Here is a 16,187-nt window from a genome sequence, read left to right on the forward strand (position 1 = left end):
TGATGATTACTCATCGCTTCCTTATTTAATTAAAATTTTGGGATTTTATGCCAGAAAAAGCATTTCTGTTTTGTTGCATCCTACCTGATAAGTCAGCTCCTTCACTTTAGGTTCATACTTGACACCCTTCACAGCCACAGATCCACGTTTCTGCTCCACCTAAACCTCCGCCTCCAGACCCCGAACCTTTCCAGCCACAAGCCCAGATGTTTTTTATGGTTAAAAAAAAGTGATATAACATTTTATGAACTTTTTTCCTACACAAAACAGTTCAGTGAAATAAACAGAGCCCACCTTTAGTTTTAAGTTTGTTTGGGGTACCACTTCTACAACTTTTATCAAAGTAGTTCCTTAAATGATCTCACGTTACTGAAACCAACAACAAAACACTTTTTTTTCTGCAGCAAACAAACTCTCACCTCTAGTCTCTGGAGATGCTTCTTGCCACCTTTAGTGGTAGATCCATGATGGTTTCGTGGGCCAGTTTCAGATTTCCCTCGAGGTTTCTTTTAGCTCGCTCAAGATCCATACGGAGCTTCCTTTCTTGCTCCAGTGTACCTTCAATCTTGTGCATTCACGCACACAGTAATTAGTGCCAGCTTCAATATATAAAAACTTAGTGCTGCACTTGTGATAATTCAAACAAATTTAGAAACTCACATCGTCCACTTGCTGTTCCAGCTTGGTCTTGACCTTCGTCAGGCTGTTAACTTTGTCTTCCTCTGCCTGCAGGTCATCGAGGACCTGCTGTTGGGCCTTTTGGAGGGCTTCCTTTTTTTTGCTCAGCTTGGCAATGGACACATCTTGAGCAGACTTTTAACCTAAAATGTTAAGTGAATAAAATCATTACAGCATGCAGTTCCCACTAAACAACTGAAACGAGGCACAAACCTTGTTCTCGGTGGCATGTTTCTCCTTTTCCACTTTGGCCAGGGTCAGCTCCAAGTCATCAATATCCTTCTTCAGCACAGAGCACTCGTCCTCCAACTTCCTCTTCTTGTCAGTCAGCTCAGCGTTCATTTCCTCCTCATCCTCCAGTCTTTTGGCTGTCTCTTTAAGTTTGACCCTGAGTTGGATCTTTCCTTTAATTAGCCCCTCACACCTTTCCTCTGCATCAGCGAGGGTTTCACCCTTCTGTAAATGCAAAAAGGAAATGATACAGTCAGCTGTAAATAATCAAGTTACAGACAAATGGAGGTTCCAGTTCTCTTTAACATACACTCTGAATTTGGATCTGCAAGTCATTCTTCTCCTGTACGAGAGCAACCATCTTTTCCTCCAGTTTTTTCCTCTTAGCCAGAGCCTTTGCTGGGTCCTCCTTGGTCTTTTCAAAGTCCACTTTCGTCGTGCCATCTCTGCCTCTGCACTCCCGAGAAGTGGCCTTATTCTGAAGTATAGCTTCATCCAAGGCCAGGTTTTGACATTCATGAATGCACGGATGTTGTACTGGATGGTGTAAATGGATTCTCTGTGGAGACAGAGTACAGGACATTTTTCTTTCATTGCTCAAACTGAATAGAAAAAGGTTACTGCTGTCTCCCAGATTCTAAAAAAAGAAAACTGCACTGCAATCGTTTCTTAACTCAAAAAATACATTTTGCGAGAACATTAAGTTCAGCATCTTCCTGTTCAATAACATGTCCCTAGAGGCCTCCGGCACTCTGACACACAGCTTTGTTGTCTATTAAAGACCTTAAACTATGTGACTAAGAATAAGTCTGAATAATGCAGAAGCTCTGACAAATCCTGCATTTACCATGTGGTAGCCTAACAAGATGCTTTTATCTACCATAAAACTGAAGGAGTTACAGTCAGCTGTTGTACATTACCCATGACATTGTCAACATTTTTCATTACATTTTTGGGTTCAGTCAATGTAAAGTCAAACTGAGTTTAGGAGGTGGAGAGCCCTGAGACAAAAAAGTAAAAGTGACAGGCTGGAACTAATGTTTATGAGCGACACCATTGTTTGTTGTTGGTCTGCATATGGTACACTGTTAATGCTTGCATATGGTTAAATGCAAGAAAAACTGGTCATAAATGCTATTGTTTACTGTTTAAGTTCTAATGCAGATTAGCCATTTGATTTAGCACTTTTAAAAAAGCAAGATCTTTTAATCTTGTGTTCAATCACATAATTACATAATTTGAATTACATAATTTGAGCATTTAAAAATACTCAAGTAAATATTGTGCTACAAAGCTTATGCACTGCTACTGTTAAAAAAGGTTTGGATTGGTTAATGTTCGCAGATGTGTGAAAACAAACGTAATTTGTATTTTGGTTTTTTGGTTTGTATTTAAAGGTTTTTCACCTGTGGCTGACTATGGCCGAAAAGAAGAAAAAAGGGAAACAAAAGATCTGCCTGGTCATTGAGTGAAATCCAGTTAAACACCTGTGGTAGATGCATCAATCCCTTTCAAGCGGGGAAGCTGCACAAACATAAAGAGCTTGACAATCAAGGTTAAGCAAAAACTTATTTAAAATGTTTCCATTATTATATCAAATATGATCTATTTTGATACTTTGAAAAGAAAAAAAGTTGGATTTTGTGATTGTTCCAGCATTAAGAGCCTGCTGGACTGAACTATGTAACTAGGAAATAGCGACTTTTTATGGCAATCACACCAAAATACTTAGCTTTCACAGACTAATGAAAAATTAAATTTTCCCTGAATTATTCAGAGCAGAAGTACTTTCTGTACATTAATCAAAGTCTCCACCTGCAGTGATATTAAACCAGGGACCTACCTGGTGTTTTAGTTTCATTGGGAATCAAGCAGCACACAAAATGTGGGTGCATGCTCATTAAAGTTCATCATTTAAGTATTTAAGAAAATGAATATTACCCTGAAAAGAGCCGACACTGTCTGGAAGGAACTGCCCTTCTTCTTGCCACCACCCACATAGCAAAATTGGTGTGACCCAGATCTGGCCCACACAACGTGCTTACACATGGCCCACATACCGCAAAGAATGACGGCCCTTTGGTGGCCCAGATCTGGTTTGCCAGAGGTGGCCCACACATGGGCCACCACAAGGCAGTTGCAGACACACTGGTGGTCCTGTGCTGGCCCAGAACAGTTTCAGCTCTGGCCCCAGATGTCAGCCTAATGTGTACCTTAATCAAGCCATGTAATAACAACATGTGCCGGAACATAATAGTGCAAAAGTAACATGACGAAACTCTGTTCAGACAGTGATTCTTAAATAGCACTTTTCTACTCTCCCGGATTACCTAAAGTGTTCTATACGACATGCCACATTCACACATCTTCTCTGAACTGAGTGCTTCCTAACTACATTCATACACATTCACACTCTTGACATGCTGACTGGAGGGATCAAACCACTACCATGGCAGTATAGTATTGCAACATGGCAGTTGGGTCTTCTACCTAAAATAGGAAAATAGGAACATAAATAGTGTCATCATTGCCAGACCTGGCCCACATCTGGTTGACATACACCCTGCCAACACACCAGTCAGTCAGAAGTGCCAGCTTGATGCTGGATCCAGGCCAGACCTGTTGTCTGTGAGCCTGGGCCACATAAACCAAACCACAATCGGGCCAGATGTGGCATGCCATCACATAAACAGTGTCATCTATGCCAGGCCTGGCCCATATCTGGATGACATACCACGTACCATGCCAGAAGTCAGCCAGCAGTGCCGGCTTGACACCAGATCCAGGCCAGACCTGTCTGCTATGTGGGCAGCCTTTTTTCCACCTTTTGGACCTGTAAAGCGCATTTTGCAAACTGATTTGTAAATAATGCGAAGCAATAAATGCAATAGTCTTTCCGCATACCTTAAATTTTGTAGATACATGAGTTTATATAAAAAAACACTACCTTCTGTCTACACATGAGGTGCAAACAGCAAGGCCAGCAGCTTTGTGAAAGACATCTGCTGTACCACAGAGTCGTTCAGAGGGTCTTTGTTCTTCTCCAGCCAGCCAATGACATTGTATTCAACATTACCAGCATAGTGCACCAGGGAGAAGTGGGCCTCAGCTTTGCCTTTGGCAGGCTTTGGTTTCTGGAAGGGGGAACTTTTGCCAGCATGCTGGTCATAGAGTTTGCTCTTGACGGTCATGTCTGTTGCCTTGGAGAACATGCACCCCAACATGCATCCTCTTCAAGGATGGAGAAGATACCCATCGGCTGCCGTGATGAAAGAAGCAGTAAAAAAACAAAACAACTTAAATTTGTTTTCTACTGTTTTCTATGCAAATGGACAGCACACGGCTCACCTTCTCAATAAGTTCAATGCAGGCAGCCAAGTCCATACCAAAGTCAGTGCACTCCCATTCAATGCCCTCTTTCTTGTACTCTTCTTGCTCCAGGACAAACATGTGATGGTTGAAAAACTGTTGCAGTTTTTCATTAGTGAATTTGATGCACAGCTGTTCCAGGCTGTTGAACTGAAAAGGGGGAAAAGTGTCAAAGATTGTGTGTTGCTGTTGTGTAAAGTATGAAGAAATGACGTTTGTACTTTACTTACTTTACATGAACATGAACGTAAGACTATGCAGTGTTAGTTCTGCATACTTACATCAAAGATTTCAAACCCAGTGATGTCCAGGACAGATATGAAAAAAATCTTGGCTGCTTTGTATCCAGAATGTCATTGAGTCTGACAACCATCCACAAGAACATTTTCTCATAGACAGCCTTGGACAGAGCCATCACTCTATTATTAACCTAAGAAATAAGAGTTTGGGTTCTGATTATACCACAGAAAAAATATATAAATTACTGTTTGCTCATAGACTACTTTTTAATTACTTGTGGCACAGTTTGACCTTTGACCACCATTTCATTGCCAATCTGTACTCTTGGTTAACAGAAAGCCTTCAGCATATTGGGAGAGTTCAGGCCCGTGAGGTAGGTATGTATCAGCCTCTGATGAAAACAAAAAACAAAAACAAAAAAAGAGAAGAGGGAAGATGTTTTAGAAATGACTAAGTTTGAAATGAATGAAATAAAATGACAACAAAGGATCATGCATGTTCTGGGTCTGCCTCTGGTTGTCTTGTATTTGTGTATTCCCAAAATACAGGACAGTTCACAGTAAGTTTTCTTTCTCCAGAGGAGTTGCAAATGGCCCTTTATAAAGTCAAGGACCAGCAGCTCTACTCTGAGCTCCTTATAGTTTCCTAAAACCTTTAACTAGTGTTACATGTCGGCCAAGACACCTGAAAACAATCAGGACACCCCAAACATTACAATGCAATAATTCTCCACCATGGAAACAGGATCAAATGTGTACACAATACAAGATATATAAGTAGATTCATATTGGGAAGTATAAAACTGGATAATAACTAATTTTTACAATTTTTTAAATTTACAGTGGCCCTGAGACATCAAAACACAATTTTACCTTCAGCGCACTCGCTCAGCCTGCTATTCTCACTCCTTCTGCTTGAACTTCATCTTTCTGCGATGCATCACAGACCCAGTCAGCTTGTAAATACTTATCTTTTTCTCTGCATTGAAACCCAAGATGTCAATGGTGGTCTAAGGAAAGAATCGACAAAAACACAGATTTTACAGGTGTTACTTACATTATCTACGATACCTGATTCTTCATCAAACAAATTTGTTCTCAAATTCATCAGTAAGAAATGAGAAGCTTACATTTTTCAATTCCTGATTTTACAGCCAGAAGCACACAAAGACAACAGGGTTTCCTTCTCAGTTTAGCTATTAACCTTAATATTTTACAGCAATGAAGTGGAAAAAAAGACTATCAGCCCACAGTGAATACAGAGATGAGTTATCATTCCTAACTGTTTTAGTATTACCATAAGCCTCCAGAAGTGGGTTGGCTGCAATGATTTGATCCTCCAGCGACCTCCTAAAATGATGATATCCAACTCGTTTGTGTTTTTCATTTTAAATTGGCAAGTGTATCACACAGTTCTACATCATATCACATCACTTAACTTGCATTTTACATTTCGAGTTTCTATTTACATTTCGTTTACATTTCGCTCCAGACACTGCGACTGTTGCAAAGTGTTGGATGACACGCTTAGTGTTGACAGTCTTTTCTGCACCAGATTCGCCACTGGAAAATGAAACACACATGCAATGGTGTAAATCTGACATAATACAGTGCAGAAATTACTAGTTAGATCACTTAGAGTTGTTTCAGTCCAAAACAGATGTCTTTCATTAAAACTTAAGTAATCATGATTGACTGATTCTCACAATCTGTGAAAAAATGTAATTTAATACAAATTGTGTTATTGAATTCATTTATTATAAGCTGCCACATTAAATCATTATAAATTCATATGTATTTATAGGCACCATCACCATAAAGGGGAAGTACACAAGACATTATGTAGAATATAAAATGTAGTCTGGGTCTGGGTGCAATTCCCCCCTCCAGGGGCAAGGGTACCTAGACCCGGTTTGTAGAGTACGCTTGGGGAGTGTGATTGTGTGTACAGCGTCTCTTTACGTCTGTCTCCACGTTGGTTGAGTGTGGAGTGAGTGCATATGAGAGCATAAGGGTGGGAATGGATGTTTGTGTCTGTGTGTGCCTGTATGTCTGTGTCTATATGTCAGGTTGGGTATCAGACGCCACCTCTCTGGGGACACCTCAGGCCCTCCAAGGTTTGGAGGCCTATCTCCACCCACCACCACTTCCCCTGCCGGTGGCGGACTCCCTCAGGTGTCGGTGTGTTGGTGGTTCTTTGTGTCTGGGGGTGGGCGTCCGGGTACACACCGGCTCACTCCTTGGCGGCCGCTTGTCGGGGCCTGGGGCCTGGGGCTCGCTCGGGCCCCTTTGGAGGTGGGGTGCCCCCGGCCTCTCGGCCTGGGGCTCGGTCACTCAGGCACAGCTGGGGGCCGGCGGAGCTCACGGGCGCGTCACTGCAACTCCCCCTGACTTCTGCTCCGCGGCTGCTGGGCGAGCCCTCATCTGGGACTCTCCTCAGCTCTTACTGGAACAGTGGCGCGGCTGCCCCTCTGTTGGTCTTCCATGGTCTCTTGTGTTCTGGGGGCCTCTGGATGTCTGGAGTTTTGATCTCCTCCATACCCGCTTCACACCCTGGAGGACAGGGCTGTGGCCCCCCCACACTCCCTAGCAGATCATTACATGGAGAAACCTTTGGAATGCAAGCATGCTGATCCACACAGGTATGCACACATGGGTATTCACAGACGCGGACTAAAGCTTTCTTGGCTGCTGCCTCAAAGCACACTGTGCGCTGTCTATCTTGCGTGCTGCACAATATCGTTTATTATTTAGTAAATATTGATATCTATGACTAGCTAGTTTATTGTGATGGTGCTTTGTTTTCTCTATTATTATGTTACTCTTTGTTGTTTGCTGTCTCCTCTGTTTGTTTTTTTTGTTTGTTTGTTTTTTTTTTCTCCATACAGGTGACCCAGGAGTTCTTTTTTTTTTTTTCTCTCTCTTCCCCCCCCTTCTCACCGTCTCTTCTCCCCTTTGGTTTTCTTTCTTTCTCTCCCCCTCTTTCTCTCATTCATTCCCCCTGTCCTATTTATTAAAAAAAAAAAAAAAAAAAAAAAAAAAAATGACAAAGGATGAACTGAAGCTCTGCCATCACGTAATGTCGCATACTGCTGTTTCTGATGTCATTTAAAAAAAAAAAAAAAAAAAAAAAAAAAAAAAAAGAATATAAAATGTAGACTTTTTATGGGTCATTACTTTAATGGAGTTGCTGATCAAAGGGTTTATCACCTTGGAGCATGAACTGATTATCTCATTATCAGAGATGGAGAAGGTGTGGGGCTGGCAAAATCCCATCACCACCTCCTCGCGGTGCCAGCTGGAAACAACGACCCTCGGGAAGTTGGCTAACGGTGAGGGTCCTCGACGTCAGGTGGAGTGACGCGCCGGTCGATGTATTCCACAGTCACATCCCATGCAATGACGTCTCAAAAAGCTAGGGCGTCCCCCGCAGGCGACGCGCGTCGTCCCCGCCTGAACGACGTGAGAAGTGGACAAAGGCTACCTGCTCATGGAGGGAGTGGGCTGAAGAAGCAAGCCCAAATCCGCCTTGGAACCCTGAACATCGGAACAATGACCGGAAGAAGTCGAGAATTGGCTGACGCCCTCAAGACCCGCCGCATCGACATCGCGTGCATTCAAGAAACCAAGTGGAAGGGAGCGAAGGCACGGGACATTGGAGAAGGCTTCAAGCTTTTCTACAATGGCAACCGGGCCCAGAATGGAGTGGGCATAGTGGTGAGTCAAAAGCTCCGGGACAACGTGGTCGAAGTTACCCGCATATCGGATCGCATCATGTCAGTGAAGATCGACGCCGACCCGACCATCCTACGGATTATCTCCTGCTATGCACCACAGACCAACTGCCCCGACGAGGAGAAGACAGAATTCTGGCGCGCCCTCGACGACCACCTGCAAACGATTAGCTCTGAGGAACACGTGGCGGTAGGCGGCGACCTAAATGGACATGTAGGCAAGGGGAGAGACGGATATCACCGATTCCATGGCGGCCAAGGATTTGGGACCAGAAACGACGACGGTTGCCGGGTACTGGACTACGCAGAGGCCCACGATCTTGCCGTGACCAACACCTTCTTCAAAAAGAAGCCGGCACACCTCATCACGTACTCCAGCGGCGGCAGAGACACCCAAATCGACTACTGGCTAGTCCGAAGACCCCATCTCAGCCTAGTCACGAACGTAAAAGTCATACCATCAACCAATATTGGCCCTCAACATCGGCTACTTGTGATGGATCTCCGACTCAACCTTGGCCAACGACGACGAAGAACACCAACCACGACGGTGGAGAAGATCAAGTGGTGGCGCCTCCCTGAGTGCAAACAGCAGCTTATGGACGCCCTTGAACACCTCGACGTGGACTCCAATGAGCCAGTGGACAAGGCTTGGGAGAACATCGCCAGTCAAATACGTGACGCAGCAGGCAACACCCTTGGGGCGACGAAGCCAGGGAAGCACTTCATCGACAAGCAAGTATGGTGGTGGAATGATAGCGTGCAGCAAACCATCAAGGAAAAGAAGTCGGCACTCAAAGTGTGGCTTCAATCCCGCAGCGATGGCGACTACCAGCAATACAGGGCCCTACGATCGGCCGCAAAGAAGGCAGTAGCAGCGGCAAAGGCATCGCACTATGACCAACTGTATGAAGAGTTGGACACGCCCGGAGGACCGAACAAAATCTACCGCCTTGCCAGCAGCCGCCATCGAGCAACACAGGATATTGGCCAGGTCAAACACATCAAGGATGCCAACCATCAAACCCTCCGCGACCCGCTCGCCATCCTCAATTGCTGGAGCGAGTATTTCTCCGATATCTGCAACGTGGAGTTCCCTCACCAGCCAATCCACAGTGCCCCGCCCGTCCCAGGACCTGTCCCGCCAATCACCATCAAGGAAGTGGAAACAGCCGTTAAAAATATGAAGAATGGTAAAGCGACCGGACCAGACGACATACCAGCCGAAGTCTGGAAGCTGCTCGGGCGCCAAGGCGCCTTAGTCCTCGCCAGCCTGTTCAATAGCATCATCAGAGACGGGACCGTCCCAGCAGCCTGGTCAACCAGCATAACGGTGCCCATCTGGAAAGGGAAAGGCGATGTGGCTGAATGCTCCAACTACCGCCCGATCCGACTCCTAAGCCATACCATGAAGGTTTTCGAACGGATCATCGACGCCAGGATGCGAGAAATCGTCAACTTAACGCCCAACCAATGTGGCTTCATCAGGGGGCGTGGCACGACGGACGCCATCCATGCTGCCCGCCTGCTTTTGGAGAAGCACCGAGAGAAGTCCAAGACCATCCACATGGCCTTCCTCGACTTGGAAAAGGCGTTTGACCGTGTCCCACACGACCTCATCTGGCACTCCCTGCGATCACATGGAGTTCCTGAAGCCTACGTCAACTGGACAAAGCTCCTCTACCGACAAGTCACCAGCGTGGTCAGAAGCCCAGTGGGAACATCGCCGCCCTTTAACATCAATGTGGGCGTCCACCAAGGCTCGGCACTCCCCCCGCTGCTCTTCATCCTTTGCATGGACACTGCGACGGCGGATCTCCAGTCACCCCATCCCTGGACACTTCTCTACGCCGACGATGTCTTCCTGGCCGATGAATCGCGAATAGAACTGCAATACCAAACGCAGCAGTGGAAGACTCGCCTAGCTGACTTCGGCCTGAGGCTCAACACCAACAAGACCGAATACTTAGAGGCTGGCCCCCAGACGATCAGCGTCGATGGAGAAGATCTGGCGAAAGTACCTCATTTCAAATACCTCGGATCGATGATCAGCAATGACGGCGATATCCTACTAGATGTACGAGCCAGGATCAACGCAGCATGGATGAAATGGCGCCAAGTCACCGGCGTCCTGTGTGACCGAAGAATGCCCAATCGCCTCAAGTCAAAGATCTACAAGAGTGTAGTGCGCCCCGTCGCCCTCTATGGATCCGAGTGCTGGCCAGCCACCGCAAAGCACGAACAAGCCCTTCACACGATGGAAATGCGGATGCTGCGATGGTGCCTAGGCCTAACACGATGGGACCACGTCATGAACACCGACGTTAGAAAGAGGATGGGAATCGCGCCAATCACAGATAAGATGCAAGAAGCGAGGCTGCGGTGGTACGGACATGTGGTACGGAGCGATGAGAACTCAGTGGTGAGAACAGCACTGCGGCTCAGCCCCCAAGGACGTCGACCTAGAGGCAGACCAAAGCGGAGATGGATGGACCGAATCAAGGACGACGTGAAGAAGATTGAAGCCGATCTGACCGACACCCTTGACCGACCCAAGTGGAGACGACTTTGCAGAAAAGCGGACCCTGCAACCGAGCGGGAAAAACGCTAGGAGGAAGAAGAGATGGAGAAGGTGTGGGGTGGAGCCTCAATCCTCTTCTTGCCCCTGTATCTTGCAACAACCATTGCATCATACACCAGGAGCCACTGGCAGGGGTTCAGTGTGGAACAGGCCAGAGTAGGTCTGTTTGAGAAGCACAAGATCATATAAATGACAAGAAATAAAAGAAGCCCAAACATTATGAAGACCTACACGTCAAACACATAAAACAGATCTCATAACAATGGTACACATCAAAGTGGAATATAGTGGATGGTTCTCACTGTCACTTGTAGGTGGTGGGAGAAATGAGCAGGTATAAAGACTTTGAAGGGACAAATGGGTCTGGCCATAACAATTTGCATTTCTGGCATCTCTGAAGCAACCAACATGTTAGCAGGTGTGAGTGAGGGGTTATATGTGCCAGAAGTCTGATTTGTGGGGGTGCTTCTTTTATACTGAAATCTCTGGCCACCATTTATCACCTCATTCTTAGGTCACTGTGCTTCTGAATAATAGCAGATTGCTTCCTAAGCTCATCATGTCAGTCTATCCAAAACAGAAAAACAAACAACTCAACAATTCCTCACAAAAAAGCGACCTGTAAATAACTGAAGGGGTTGTTTATGCATTATCATACCTAAACCTGAAAGGAAGAATGAATTCATGTATGCTGCATTTCTACAGGCTTTTATGAATTCATAAAAAATGTAGAAATATAATTAATGACAGTCTTTGTATACATATGACAGATTACATTATCAGCAAAGGGAACAGCCACACCATTAAAACACATTTTTGGCAGAGAAATTGTTTCAAACATCTCTTAAGCAAAGGCCCAAGCATTAACCAGAAGCTAATTTGAGATCTCTTTATGGTCCATTATCATGATGTGCTTCCTCTATAAAGAAAGAGGACACCTAAGCTCTGTATTTCTGACTGTTAGTACAGTAACTAGGTCACAAACACATCACGTTCAATTGTGTTAAGTTCTTTCATGGTAAGTAGAGATCTTTGCAAGTCTGTTATCGTTTCTGTTCTGCGCAGCGAGTTTGCTAAGTGCATGCTTAGCACTGATTGTAGTTTGTGTTTGAGGCTCAGATGCTACAAACACTGATGGTACTCTGAGAAAAATGGCAACTGTTGAACTCCTGTGTGGTTACATGTGGTTAATTTATTCAAAGAAGAAAATCAAATTCATTGTGAAACACAATGACAATGATGGTCTTATAAGCTGGATTAGCTTTGAGAATTTCAGTCAGAAAAATCTTTAAAAGCATAAAAATTGCTGAAATTATAAATTCAAATGTTGATGATTATTATGCACTTAAAGAAAACTGTGCACCTGATACTTTAACATTATGGTATTGTAGGATGGTCTGTATCGTACTGGACCAGCCTGTGCTGTGAACAGGGTGAAACATGGTATTAACAAACAAGAGGAGGGCACGAGGTCGGGAAATCCCAATTTTTTCGTTGTTCAACTGCATCCGCTCCATTGCTTTATAGATAGAAAAAGCACCAAGTAATCAACAGTGAATATTTGTCTTAATGAAAACAAGTGAACAACTTGTTCACATGGCAGAGCACCTGTTCGCCTTTGGTAAACAATCTATCTTGGCTTCAAGAAGGCCGAGTTATTTTTGAACTGCTAATGAGGAAAATATTCCCCTGTGTGTGATAAATGAGACATCTCTGCAGGTTTTTGGCAGCAGACTGACAATTTTGCTTCTGTGTTCATTTATTCTTAAGTGACAAAAAGGTCAAATCAGTAGAGCAGACAGAGAGTGAGGAAAGGAGAGATTAAGGCTGATTCATAGCTTACTTGGACTGATGCTGAACCTTTCTTGGTTGCCTTTTGGAAAGTTCAGGTAAGTTAAATACCAAAAAACAAAATGGAGCGTCACATGTTTTGTTAATTGCACTACCAGTGTCTGCATTTCCTTGTGTACCACATGCCTTTTGGTACTGATATTGCAGACAGATGGATGATGCAAAGATGTTTTGGTGCTGACTGCAGTGTGTATGATTTCCTTTTTAGAATCATGAAATATATACCAGCCTCCTATAAATAACAGATGGGACACACCTTTTCTGCTCTTAGGGTTGTTAGTAAAAGGTTTTGAATGTGTAACAATGTCTTTATCAGTCTTTGGCATCACTGTAGGGTCCACTTTTCAGAACATTGCTTCTAGACTTTGACTGGACCATTACAACTTCTTTTTCAGTAATTCTGTCATAGGTTTACTTGAGTGCTTGGGATTATTGCCCTGTTGTAGAACCACACAATGTTTTTGAAGGGTGCTCTTCAGTATCATTTTGCTTATCATGTCAGAGCTGTGCTGAATGTATCTACTTCTGCCTTTAGCTGTCTGTCCAAAAGCCAGAGCTATTTTGACCAAGCTTTAGCTGTGAAACTGATGACTGAATATTTAGACGTTTTTCCTAAAGTGTTCTGCTTTGTTCATATTCAGCATTGCAAACTCTTTTTTACAGAGGTGAGGCTTTCTTCTGGTAACCCTTCCAAAAAAGCCAAGCTTGTTCATGTTTGCAGATGACACTGTGATGTGAATTGAGCAGCTCAAAGAGAGAGAGTGAGGTGGAGGTAAGAGGTAGCAGTGCAGTCTGCTTAATATATATATCAATTTTTGGCTAGGATTAATTTGCATATTTGTTTTTGATGGGCAAAATTATTTTGTAAGTGGCAGATATGTCACAGTGTGAACTCTCATCAAGCTCTAAGGCCAACAGATCCGCCTGTCCTCTCTCATTCTGTAATAGACAAATGCAGCTGCTCCCACATCCTCATTCATTACAAAGTGCATAACATTTTTTCCTGATTAATTACATTTTATTTAAAAGGACATAGGACTATTACACTCACTTTAGCCCGATAAGCTTTGGATGGTTAAGAGTTTGAAATCATTCTTATTTAGGTAATATTTAGCTCCCTAGTTCTCCTTAGTTCTTCTGAAACAAACATTTTATCTCCTCTCCCTTAAAGGCTGCCATCCTACTTTAAACCAACTTTCTGCTGATTTTAACAACGAAAAAGTCCAGGTGAAAAAGTCATCCTCATAGGACAAGCTTCCACTCCCTTCACATACATACAGATCCAAGAGTAAAAAAAACCTACAAGAAACAGAACGTTTCAAGCTCTTTGACGCTTGAGATTTTGGCTAACAGGAATTGATCAGATTTCATCATTTGAAAGTTTGGCCAAGTTTAATTCGATGTTCCACCATTGTTTATTTGACAAACAATAACAAAAAACATAACTGCTCTGACTTTGCAGTAACGCACACAACTATAAAACAGAGAGCAATGATAGTAATCGTGGAGGAAATGTAATCATGTGGCTGTTGATTATGATTTGTTACTTTGTAAATGAACTCCACAGTTGCAAAAGAGATGAGCATCAGATTCAAGTGCTTGAAATGCAGGGCTTAACCCATAATCTGGAAAGCTGTATAAACTGGAAGATAGCTTAGATAAAATTCTGTCTATGTGCAACCAACTAGAAATGTTTAGTGCTGACAGTAACTTAGGAACCAGTAATACGCCAGTGTAGATAAATCTTGTATATGTATTCAGGTGTATAAATGTTGTATAAAACGTAATAATTAAACATCTTTTCATGTTGATGTATTTTTAATGCTAATCAATTCTATTTTCTACAGGTAGATGGGTCTCTGCACACACATCATTTTTCAGTTTTTTGCTACAATTTCATGTTTACATCATTCCTGTAAATCTATTCCACTGTGCCAAGGTTTTTTCTAATATGGGAAAATCTGCAAATAACATTTATGTGGATTGTTTCCTTTTTTGTGTGTATTGTTTTTTTTTTACTATATCCTTTTTAAAACATGTGAAAAAAAGTAGTTTTGCACCTGCAGTCTCTCTTACTCTTCCAGCTTTGTCAGTTAGCACTTCATGAGTCGTTGTTCCATCTCTCCATGTCTTCCGTTTTTTCTCTTCTCCTTCTGCCCCGTTCCTGTGTAGATAATTAAAAAACAGCATTAGTTCGTTGCTTTTATTAATTACCTTTAAACCTTTAGGGGGAAAACTCACATGGCAATGGGATTTTGTGATAAGTAGTTATTAAATATGTCTTACTCAATCAAGTGTACATGTATCATTTGATTTGTGATGATCACATTACTGCCTGTGGAAAACAACCTTGGCTGTGGTCAGAAAAAAGACAGGAAAGGTTTCATTAAAGGTTCTGCTGAGAACTATGGAAAACAGCAATGGTGTTTTTAAGCTTGACAGGAGAGGCAGCTGGTGCTTTTGGGATACATAATAGAGTTTATACTGGGTGCACTACATCAGTGAACTCTTCAATTATACTTGTCTGATGGGCATACAGGTTTCATTTCAATCCAGATGTTCCCCAGTATTCATTTAAATATGCTTAAAGTTCAGTTCAAGGTGATCTAGAGCAATTCCCTCCATTCAAAAATCACAGTAAACCAGTGAAATATCTTTACAATCTATTACAATTAGAGTTCACATAAAAAAGCAAGGCTGGAAATTCTACTGAATTTCTCAGAACAATGCATGCAATAAATAATCAGTATGAAAGCTGAATAGCATATAGAAAAATCTGAAAACATGTCATACCATATTTTAAGATAGTTCCAAGGGACTGTCCCCGGTTTTCCCATCTTCTGTCCAATGCAAGCTGGTACAGATTCAAGCATCACCCTGTGACCTGAATAAAACATTTTGTATGTTACCCAGCACTCACCTTGGTTTATTATCCACAGCCCAGCTGATACTCTTTGACAAATGAAGAAGGTGTCAGGCGTAGATCAAAGTCCATTAAAATACAATAAGCCTGCTAGGTATGTAGCATTTGACTTTAGTATCAACATAAGCCTGATGCTATATTTGAGTTTTGCCCTAATAAGACAGAAGATTTCGGAGCAGGTATCGTGTAACACATGTTTATTGAAGACAGAGGCTCATTATATCTTGTGGGTAAGTGCTTTAGAATGCCTTCTTCTTATTCACTGCTGTAAGTTGATCTTCTTTCCAGGGAAACAGTGCCCAATGGCTTTCTACCCACGCTTAATTGTGCCGGCTATGTTCCATAGTCTTGGCAAAAATGTCTGCACGCTTGCCATCCTTGACAAAAGCCTCAACAAGCATCTAACAAACACAAACAATATGGAATTGAATGCCCTAAACAGTGTTAACTCGCTCCGCTTAGATTCACAGGAAAAATCCAGGATGAGGTCATTTTTCAAACATAAAGGAAGAAGAACTGGTACTCTGCTGCTCTACTTTTAGGGATTGTCTCAGTCTCCCTTGTGTGTCCCTTAAGAACAA

General features: G+C 43.1%; 1 pseudogene across 1 annotated transcript; it reads right to left on the reverse strand.

Moving 5' to 3' along the window:
* Positions 1-100: 100 nt before the first annotated feature.
* LOC146670029 (myosin-4-like) lies at positions 101-5,904 on the reverse strand (annotated as a pseudogene). Its single transcript, XR_014911840.1, has 12 exons — positions 5,815-5,904; positions 5,391-5,527; positions 4,793-4,907; positions 4,560-4,708; positions 4,258-4,428; positions 3,868-4,168; positions 3,272-3,280; positions 2,753-2,932; positions 1,220-1,505; positions 661-1,134; positions 420-565; positions 101-186 (listed from the first exon to the last, which is right to left on the reverse strand). The product of XR_014911840.1 is annotated as a myosin-4-like (transcript).
* Between the last annotated feature and the right edge of the window lie 10,283 nt (positions 5,905-16,187).

The sequence above is a fragment of the Rhamphochromis longiceps genome, linkage group LG5 (assembly GCF_057381845.1).
Source record: "Rhamphochromis longiceps isolate RC_006_pf linkage group LG5, R_longiceps_female_GT1.1, whole genome shotgun sequence".
NCBI classification, from domain to species: Eukaryota; Metazoa; Chordata; class Actinopteri; order Cichliformes; family Cichlidae; genus Rhamphochromis; species Rhamphochromis longiceps.